General features: G+C 29.7%; 1 long non-coding RNA gene across 1 annotated transcript; it reads right to left on the reverse strand.

The window, feature by feature from the left end:
• Positions 1 to 1,860: 1,860 nt before the first annotated feature.
• On the reverse strand, positions 1,861 to 3,865 carry LOC103310796. Its single transcript, XR_511200.3, has 3 exons — positions 3,286 to 3,865; positions 2,345 to 2,491; positions 1,861 to 2,246 (listed from the first exon to the last, which is right to left on the reverse strand). It is a non-coding gene; the product is annotated as an uncharacterized LOC103310796 (long non-coding RNA).
• Positions 3,866 to 11,147: the final 7,282 nt, after the last annotated feature.

Genomic DNA, 11,147 nt, shown 5'->3' on the forward strand with positions numbered 1-11,147 from the left:
GATTTTAAGAATGATGCAAATATCCAAAGAAGTGACATACATGATATTTTATAATTGATGTCTACTCGATATAAAATATTGCAAATGATTAAAATACAAATGTAATCATTGTAATGTATAATTACATGCTCCAATTTATTATGCCAACTTGATTAAAAAAAAACTTTTTATTATTCAATGTTTTTGTAAATACTAATTTCAATTTAAAAAAAAATATCATTTTATATTATATACATTACATATTAATATATTATTACTAATAAGGATTTTAGTTATTTTGCTTTAATTTAAAAATATTATTCACGGGTAATTGAAACTTTTAGAGTAGGTATTTTTTTATATTTTATACACACAAATACACAATGACATTTTAAATGCAATTTCTTCGATAAAAATGAATTACACTACTGTAGTACTAATGCCAAATAGTAAAATAAATTACATACTTTAATCTCAATAATATCATAAAATATATCGTCTCTTAGAATCGTTTTTCGTATAGGTAGTACTGTAGTAGGTAGTTTAAAAAATGATTATCTACATCAATGAATTCAAATTTAATACATCAATTATACTGATTCTATACACCTAATGTACAACATAGTATCAAGACCTATTTTTACTCAGGTAATGTAGAGTTTAGTATATATTGCCTTACATTATTTCCAAGTAAAAGAAAATGATGATTGCACTAACGAGACATCGAATCCAACCAAAGCTTTTACATAATAATATACAATGCTCATGTATGTACTATGTATGTATATACTATGCATTCACTCTGTTATTTGACATCATCAGTAAAAAAATATACTTTTATAAGTTATTAAGAAGCACACTGCATTGAATTCATTTTGATGCTTGAGAAAAGAAGTTATTAAAAAACAAGAATTATTTTATAGTAAGAAATAGTCACAATATAAAGTATGTGGATTAAATACATTTATTTATGAAATTATTTTATAATATTTGTCTTATAAACTAAGCTTAACTTGTAACTCTCTAATACAAAAAAATTTCCATTATAAACTATACTGAATTATACATCAAACCAATATAAAAAATATGTATTAAAAATATGAGAAAAAAATGTTTTCCGGTATATTAAAAATAATTAATTAAAAATTAATCATTCATATGGTTTTCCACCAGTATGGTTCCTAATGAGAGTTTTGATAACCTAGCAAAACTCCCTTCAAGAATAGTTCGTACTGGTGAAAAACCATATGTATGATTAAATTTTAATAAATGCAGCTGCGTTGAATTCATTTTGTTGCTCGAGAAAAATACTTAATAAATATTATTGTTGTTCAATGGCATAGATATTAAAGAATGGATAGGCCATTTACGGGAACGAACATGAACATTTGTTGAGGTTATAGAGGTCTTATCATAAATAGATATATGTATAATTATAGTATATAATTTATGATAAGACCTCTGTCAGAATGAGAAGCAATGATAAAAAACAGTCTTTCTCTCTCCCCAATCCCGGCCCCATGACCCTCTATTTTGTTAATATAGCCATGGCCTATCCATTCTTTAATATCTATGTTCAATGGAATATGGGCTTAACGAATACTTCTGCGAAAACTCAAAGTTGATGCTAGATAAATTAATTTATTAAAAACAATTCATTTGAAGGGTTATTCTCCGGTATAAATCCTAATGAGAGTTTTGATAACCTATAACCGGTGAAGAATCACATAAATGATTGATTTTTAATTAATACTACTATGTTGAATATTAAAATTAAAATTTTAAACTTTGATACTCGAGAAAAGTTATATAAAAACAAAAATTATTTTATAGTAAGAAATAGTCATATTAAATTGAATGTAGATTACATATTATATCTATTAATGAATAATTTGTAGTATTTTTCTTATAAACCAAGCGTATCTTGTAAGTTGTACTGAACTATAAATTAAACAAATTTAAAAATATATATTTAAAGGATGAGAATAAAAATTTTCTCCGGCGTATTAAAAATTAATCATTTATAGGGTTTTTCCCTGGTATAAATCCTAATGCGAGTTTTGATAACATAGCAAAACTCACTTTAAGACTAATTTATACCGGAAGAAAACACTACAAATTATTATTTTTTAATAAATACTGCTGCGTTGAATTAATTTTGATGCTTGAGAAAAATACTTCATAAATACAATTGTTCAACTTTGTAATCTTTGATTCAATGAATTACGGGATTCCAGTAAGTAACACAATTTTCCCTTCCTCTGATACTAAAGTATAACAATATTAATTATGTTGGATTAGTATTTTATTTGTAAGGTTTTGTGATACACTATTAGAAGATTTGCTCGAGTCAAATCAGACTTACGTTAATTGGACCGGTGAACAGCTTTCAACGGTGACTATACAGATTCCGACAAGTTCCGGCATTTATGTTTGACATTGCCTTGACATGTGCTCCGATGGCAGACACAACAGAAACGCGACCGTAGTAACGACCCGTCATTATTGAACACTATAATTAAACAAAAAGCATCGGTCAAGTTGATGAACGTAAAATAACGTAAAATAGTACCTATGCATAGACGGTCGGTGGTAGACGCGCAGGATGGTTCGACAAGTCATATTGGCTTGGGTGGGGGTGGCGTCATACGCACGAAAACACAGGTGCCGTAACCTAGCCGTCGTATTGATAGCCGACGGAATACAGGGCATGCCGTTAACATTGAGCAGGTGCAGACGAAATAGATATAATTTTATAGGGGCATACGGTCAAGTAAAACAGACCGTGGATGAAGTATATACGACTGAGTCATGAGATATTATGGCATTATGCAGAAGAAAAGCTTGCTGGTGTTGCCTACGGGAAAGCGTTCATCACATTTATGATTTTAAAAACAATTAATATCAACAGCTAACAGGTGACTAATTATTGTGCGTCGGCAATCAGAAGTGGGTGCCACAGGTGGATAAGTGTATCATTTATTGGCTTGTGGTGAGGGAGGGTTAAAAAAAACGCGCTACCCTTACTAAATCATATTGGTGCCAACCACTGGCCGACGTGGTCCACGCGCTGAACATTAAGCATATAAGGTCAGTTTAATTTATGTAAAAACATGGTAAGACAAAAAAAAGTCATTTTTAAGCAATTGCAAACGGTAAAGGGCGCACTAGGTGATTCAACAGAGATAAACGAAAATTCGCCGAACTCACACGGGGATCTAACAACTGGCCGACGTCCAACCACCAACGAGCGACTGGTACCCGGGAGCGTTTAAAACTGTTACCTACGATATAGTATTTACTTACCTAGTTACATCGATAGTGCAGGTGTGGTTGACGGCCTACTAATGAGGTTTTTTGAAGTATAAAACAGCTTTCCGATGGTTATACCGGTATCTGAAATTCTCCACTATATGTGTTGGCCGTCGCCGGACCTGTGTTCGGACGCCAGACACAACAGTAATGCGACGGCAGCGTTACCGTTCATCTGTACACTATAGACGTACACTTATAGCGTCAGTCACAGGTGTCCGCAGGGCGCGACAGGTAGTTTGTCGTGGTACTTTGCCTTGAGCGGTGGTGAAGGGTGAAAAACTCCACGCACACTACAAAACACAGTGGTGCCAAACTGCCAACATAATATAGTCCTACCTTACTGGGGACTCTGACGTCTGGTAGGCCGGTCGGTTGTGCGGTGCGTCACGGTACGCAGGGTTATTTATCAAAAATTCGGGAAAACTTCCCCTTAGTTAATTATTGTAAAGATGAAGAATAATTCTAATTTTAATGTGCTCACTGGATAGAACTAAGAGTAATAAAACTATGGATACGGCATATTGCGTGAATCGTCAGTATCGTATTGAAGTAATAATCCATAGTCACAATTTTTTTATAAGCAGTTAATGACAAAACACCTAAAAATTACGAAAAAATGCAAATTATTTAGAGTTACAAATTCATTAAAAATTTTATGTTTAAATATAAGATTTTAAAATGTAAAACAAGATACCTCATATGTTTGCCTAACTTTATCAAAAAAAAAATTCAAGTCAAGAAAGTCACCAGAAAGTCAAATTAAATTTTTATGAGCGTTTGAAGTTCAAATTTGTACAACTTTGTTATTCACTCGATTTCTCATGTAGCGATTTTCTTTTTGGCTGTAATTCAAAAACGAATAACCTTAGGCACTTTAAATTGACATAAGATTTTAATTTTATCATTTTCTATACATGTTTCAAGTTGTTTACGGACATTTTCAAATTTCAATTTTTTTAGTTTTTGCCTTTAAGTGTTAATAAAATTGTATTTATTGGGTAAATAATCGAGAAAATTTAATGCTACGCTTCTGATATATTGTTACAATAGAGTTTTTTTTATTAAAAATATATAGCAAATTTTTTTATGTAAGCATTTAAAGTTCGAATTTTGACAAAATTTATCAAATTTCATATTTAATAATGATTTATTGTAGTTAAAATTTAAAAATTTATAAAAGTTCAACTTTTATAGCGAATGATTTAAAATTTAAAACAAGGTTCACGTAAATTGGTAAATAAATTATTTTATTCACAATAACATCATCAAATATAGGTACTATTAGTTATATCATAAGCTGACCGACGCTCATAATCGCTCAGAATCGTTTTTCGTAAACAATGATCACAATAATATCATTAAATTCAAATTTAACACCATCCATTACATTGGCCCACTTGTAACCTACTGTACAGCAGAGTGACACCCACTTGCCCAGCTTTATTTATATGTATTTAAAGTCAGAATTTTTACAAAATTAACCAAAAGCACTAAAATGTGCAATTTATCTTGTAGTTAAAAATTTAAATACAAGGTTCCTCATTTTGTTGTAATTTTTTTAAATATAATTCGTTAGTTCGTGTAAGTCTTTTGTGTAGAGAGCGGATCTTTAGGATTTTACATATTTTTATTGGCTTTATGCAGCTTTACGAGAGTGAAAAATTTGGACGATTTATCCATCACAGAGTTCGCAGGAAAAAATTTATTTTGCATAATAAAGCATATTTTGGACATTAGAGAATATTTAGCCATTTTTCATATTTTAGAATGTTTTCTATTATTGTTCATAAAAATATCATATATATTGTTAATTTATCTCATTTATTCAACTGTATCGCGTTTCATTAACGATGGTTTAAAATTATTGTGGCCATTAGGAGGGCACGATGAAAAGGAATTTTGATGTTATCAGACGCAGCGCCATATATGGTGAAAACAGCAAAAGTACTTAAAGTCTTTTATCCTAATGTAATTCATGTCACATGTGTTGCACACATGTTGAATAGAATGGCTGAAAAAGTGAGAGATATTCACCCAAAGGTAAATAAATTAATAAACAATGTTAAAAAATCATTTTTAAAGGCACCATCTCGTGTACAAGTTTATAAAGAGTTACTTCCAGGCGTGCCTTTGCCGCCTGAACCGATCATTACAAGATGGGGCACCTGGATTGGTGCTGTTATATTTACTTCTCAAAACTTTGAAGGTATTAAATCAGTTTTTGAAAGTTTAAATGATGATTCAGCTTGTGTTCAAACTTGCAAAGAGTTGTTAAATTTAAATTCTGTAAAAAATGATTTAACATTTATCCAAGTTCACTTTTCTAATCTTGTAAGAGCAATTACAAATTTAGAAGCATCTAATCTGACTTTAATACAATCATTGGATATAGTGAAAACCATTATATCAGAATTGACTAATATTCAAGGGGAAAAAGGCATAATAATAAAAACAAAAGTAACTCAACTTTATCAAAAAAATGAAGGATATCAAGTGATGGAAAAAATTGGACTTGTTCAATCAGGGAATAATGAAGAACAGCTTCCTGAAAATTTAACACCTAGCTTAGTTGCTAATATGAAGAATGCACATCAGTTGATGTAGAAAGGTAATTTAGCTTATACAAGTATATTTTAACAGATAGAAGAACAAACTTAACTCCGGAGCATATGGAGGAATATATTATTGTAAACTCTTTCCACAGGGTTAGATCTTAACTTAATATTTTTTATTACTTTAATTTCATATATTTTAAAATGTATAATAATATTAAATATTGTTTTTATTAATTTATTTTGTTTTTTTATATATATTTCATTAATCATTAATTTCATTATATTTATTGAGGTAACTAAGTATGAACTAATTTATGTTTTTATATTTAAATAACTTAGCTGTTACCAAAGAGCATGCAAGTTCTATATTGTTTTTATTAATTTATTTTGTTTTTTTATATATATTTCATTATATTCATTGAGGTAACTAAGTATGCACTATTTTATGTTTTTATATTTAAATAACTTAGCTGTTACCAAAGGGCATGCAAGTTCTATATAGTTTTTATTAATTTGTTTTGTTTTTTTTATATATATATACCTATTTCATTATATTCATATATCTATGAACTGTTTTGTATTTTTTATAATTAAATATTTTACGTTACCAAAGGAATGGTGAATAAGTTATTTATTGTTTTTATTGAACTATTTTCGAAAAAAAAACATATTATTTGCATATTTATAAGTTTAAAGCATATTTAGAGAATATTTTAAGGTTTTTTTAGAGCATATTAGCATCATATTTTAAGCTTTTAAGAACCTAAAAATCCACTCTTTACTTATGTGTATCATTCTATGTAATACACACACAGTGACAATATTATATAAACAATTCATTTTACAGTATCGTTTTAAGTAAAATTAATCACTTTAATTACAATATAAATATATCAAAAAATATACTTTGTAGTATATGCTGTATGGTGACGACGTCATATTGCAAAACGACTATATTAATGTGGGGATTCAATGCGGCCACGTGGTCGTCGTCAAACTAATGCGCTCGGTGGGCACCACTTACGTGGCCACCATACTAGAGATTCCAGTCAAAGCCCGGATTAAGGATCAATTGAGGTACTTGGGCCCCATTTCAACTTTAACTTCAAAAAATTGTGTACCTACATTTTTACGTCTTTATAAAATTATGTATGTTTGTACTATATAACCACGTACAATCGACAATCATATAGATAATAATGATGAACATCAATGCGTGTGATGTAGTTGATAACTCCCATTTTATAAACATCTTCATAGAATATCAATTTTATATTATTTATTATAATTTAGTCATTTTTCGTGATATAAAATTAAAAACATTTTTATTTTATAATTACTAGGTACCTACTAAAATTATTTTATTTTTTTGAAAACTGTTTTGATTGAATTAACAAAAATATTTTGGGGATAAAAATGGGCCCCCGGACCGTACCCATCCTGTACCCTCCTTAATCCGGGCTTGGGTTCCTCTGGTGTTCGTCGTCCAGTCGCCGTTGTTCAGCCATTACGAAGGCCGTTCCTGGTACATGCCGAGCGGGACATCTAGTATAATATTCAATATTATAATTTATAGGTATATGATATAGTATATTATTTAAGTGTGTAGTACTGTAGTTTATATTATCAGAAAAAAAAATGAAAATGTTATACAACCAGTTCAAATAAAATAAATGAGTATGAATCACACTATTTATAACATTTTTAAAACATTCCGTTGGTTAAAAAAAAAGAAGTTTTGGCGGTGGTGAAGTATCGTGGGAGACAACAAGACAACGTCTCTCCAATTATAAATTAGATCACGGGACAAATAATTTTGTTTTATAAAATATTTACATATTTTAACGTCTTTTATATTATAAATATGATGTATGTTCCAATATTTATAAAAATCGGTTTTTTGTGGTCAGTTTTAAAATAGATTAAAAATCGCAATAAGGCCGCGCGTACGAGCCAGGCTCCTTGAATGGGGAGGGGCGATGTAAATCGTGATATGTTTTGTTTGTTACTGCGTAGTACAGTTGACACTTTACATACAAATACAGCTATTTTCATGGCACTTCAATATTTTCAATATTTTAATTAAAGAAATTTAACAGAAATAATTTTAACAAGAAAATATAAGTTATCACTCTATCTAATAGAATATATAGGTACCTATATTATTTTCAATTTCTCAAAATTGTTTTGACAAAAATATTTTTACTTCAAATGACAAGTCACATCTTACTTTGTGAAGACTTAAATAATAATTATTGAATATCTTTATACATATAATTCTATAAGATACGAATGTTGTGATTGAACTCCTAAAAGGTTTGACCGATTTTAATAAATTTTTTTGTATACGTTTGAGTGATGCCCCGGATGGTTTAGATTCACAAATCATCCCCCTAGGTCCAACCAGGGGATGTGTTCAAACGGGGATTTAGAGATTTACGGTGGACATTTTTGTTTATAAATGGCAACCATTTATTTTAAAGCTATTATAATAATAATAATTGGTTGCCGTGAAATCAGCGTATTCATTCAATGCATTTAATTTTTTTGTAGGCTTTGATATTATATGTATCGCAATCACGTAAATATTGAGCGTATTATACTCACATATTTATATATAAGTTTCGTACATAAAACAATGCCACGTCTTCGTGGATGATGAGGAAATATTGGTCGACAGACTCAGCATTCACAATTAGTGCAGGCGTTTTGGAGGAGTTCAGTGACATCTTGGTATTACTTTGATACTTTAGAATTAAATTATAAAGTTACGTACAAACAGCACGGGGTCCCCGATCTACAGCAGGTAGATTGCCTACCTGATAATATACTGCTGCGAATAAAAATTTTTATTCCAGGCAACAGAAAAGTTAAGATAAATTTTGAACACCATAAACCGAATATTAAATAACGAATTGAACAAAGTTTGAGTTATATAAAGTTCGTACATTTAACGGGAAACGAAGTGCAAGGGATCAGCTAGTAATTAATACATTTTTAACATTCAAGTTTTTTTTGTGATACCAAAAGTTTCCTTCGATAACGCCCAGTATTCCTTGTGGGGGCAATCTGGAGTCTACTTTTGATTAATATCTAACTATTGTCTATTGTGATGAAACCCATCTGCATAATCGAAACGTAGCATTGACAAATGGCAGCTGAAAACCCAAAATGTCTTGTGGCAAATAAATGAATCATAGTGTATCCTAGTGTAGGTATCATTATTAAGGGGGTTGGACGCAGCGTATTTATTTCACGTTTTAGACCTAAAAGCCTGACAAGATTACGCATACTTAAAATAATCAGATTTCAATTATGTAAAAAGATTTCAGTTAATCGACCTTTTTTCTAGGTTATTGTGGAAATTGATTTTTGATATTTCTTTAAAAATTGTTCTAAAATCTTAGTTTAGTTTTAAAATTTTTAGATTTATTTTAGTGTCTTTTTTAAGAAAGTTGAAAAGTTATTCTAAAATCGACTTCTACAATAACCTAGAAAAAAGGTCGATCTACTCAAATGTTTTAACAGAATTTAAATCCAATAATTCTTAGTTGACGTATTTTTATCTGGCTTTAAGCCTTTAGGTCTAGATTGATTACAATTAGGTCCTCGTTGGAAAAAAAATATTTTATTTCATCAAATGCAATGACTTGTGCATACGCGTGCGAACCGCTAGTTGCTTCCCGGAAATTGTAGCAAATATCCCACTATTTCCACTGTTATTGAATATGCGGGTAGTAGTGGCGATGCGCTGGACACTAACCCAAAATAAGTTTATTTACTACTCACACAACTGCACTACGCGACTTCAACTGATCAACTAATTGCCTATCGTTTACTCCTTAGAAACAGAGTGCTTCTAGTTCCCTTAAGAATTTGAATAAATGTACTATTTAAGGTGATAATAGGGGTGGGCATGCTTAAAATTTCACCCTGAATATCACGATGACGAGAAAAATGAGAAAAAATTATTTGTTGCCAAAAACTGTCAAGGGTGTTTTAGGGGAGAGGAAAAATGTAGTTACCACTTGGGCGTCGAAAACCTAAAATGTACTAAAAATATTTATTAAAATATGTACTTTTTTATACATTTTTGCTTACCTTTTATTTTAAATATATAGTTATTATAATGCACAAATATTTATACATTAAATAAAAATGGATTATAAGCAGGGCTTGAAAACGTTTATATAACGTTACTTATACTTGTCAAAAAATGATTGAAAAAGATAACAGAAAACAAAACGGTAAACAGTAAACGGTAATATTAAATTATCACTAAACAAAACGATGCAAAGAACGATAGTTTTAGTAAAACATAAAACAAAACGAAACAGGAAAACGAAAAAAATAGTAAAACAGTAAGTGAAAATAAAATGTTATATAACAATAAATATAACGTTTTATAATAACGTTATATTATAACGTTTTCATAATAAATTATATTGCCTACGTATAATCATTGATTAAACATAGTATAATATACTATTGCCGGATTGCATAAACGTTCATTAAACATTTAATGAACCAATAGCGCGCTATTGAATGAATAAATTATTTAATGGCTCACTAAACGGTAATTAAACGTATTGGTTCCTTAAACTGGAGATTACCAGATCATTAAATTAGTGATCAGATTTCGGTTCACTAAATTCAAAATTGTTTAAGCAACGGTTTATCACACAATTATAATTTTTTCTCAAATCTCAAGATAGCTAATATGCCTACCGATACGAGTTATACCTACTAGTTATTAATCAATAAGTTGTATAATCAATGGTATTATAATAATATTATAATATAATGAATATTGATATTTATTATTTATAGACGATTTCAGCAATAATTCCACTAATCTCTAATGGCATTCCATGGTTTTATTTAATTTTAATTTAATTTGTGTCTGGTTAATGGTTATATATTGTGTTGCCGTGTTGGTATATTTTAGGAACTAATCGGAATAATAGTTAAGATTATAATTCATAGAACAAAAATAATATTAACAACTTACTAAAATTATGAGTAAAATACTAAAATACCCCATGTTTTTCCACGTGGAGCAACGTTATTTTTATTTATTGATAAATCTATTATCTAGTGAATAGTATCCACAACATTATATTGACAAAGAATAATCAGAAGGTGCACTTTTTTTGATTTACACGGGTTCTTATGCGGGATAGATTTGCAATACCTGTTGGGATATCAGTGTAGCCTGTATAGGGATAGTAAAAGATTGTACAACCACAGAATAATCTGTGGTACCGTATTAAACTTATTGATACAATAAATATTGTA

The sequence above is a fragment of the Acyrthosiphon pisum genome, chromosome A1 (genome assembly GCF_005508785.2).
Source record: "Acyrthosiphon pisum isolate AL4f chromosome A1, pea_aphid_22Mar2018_4r6ur, whole genome shotgun sequence".
Classification (NCBI taxonomy): Eukaryota; Metazoa; Arthropoda; class Insecta; order Hemiptera; family Aphididae; genus Acyrthosiphon; species Acyrthosiphon pisum.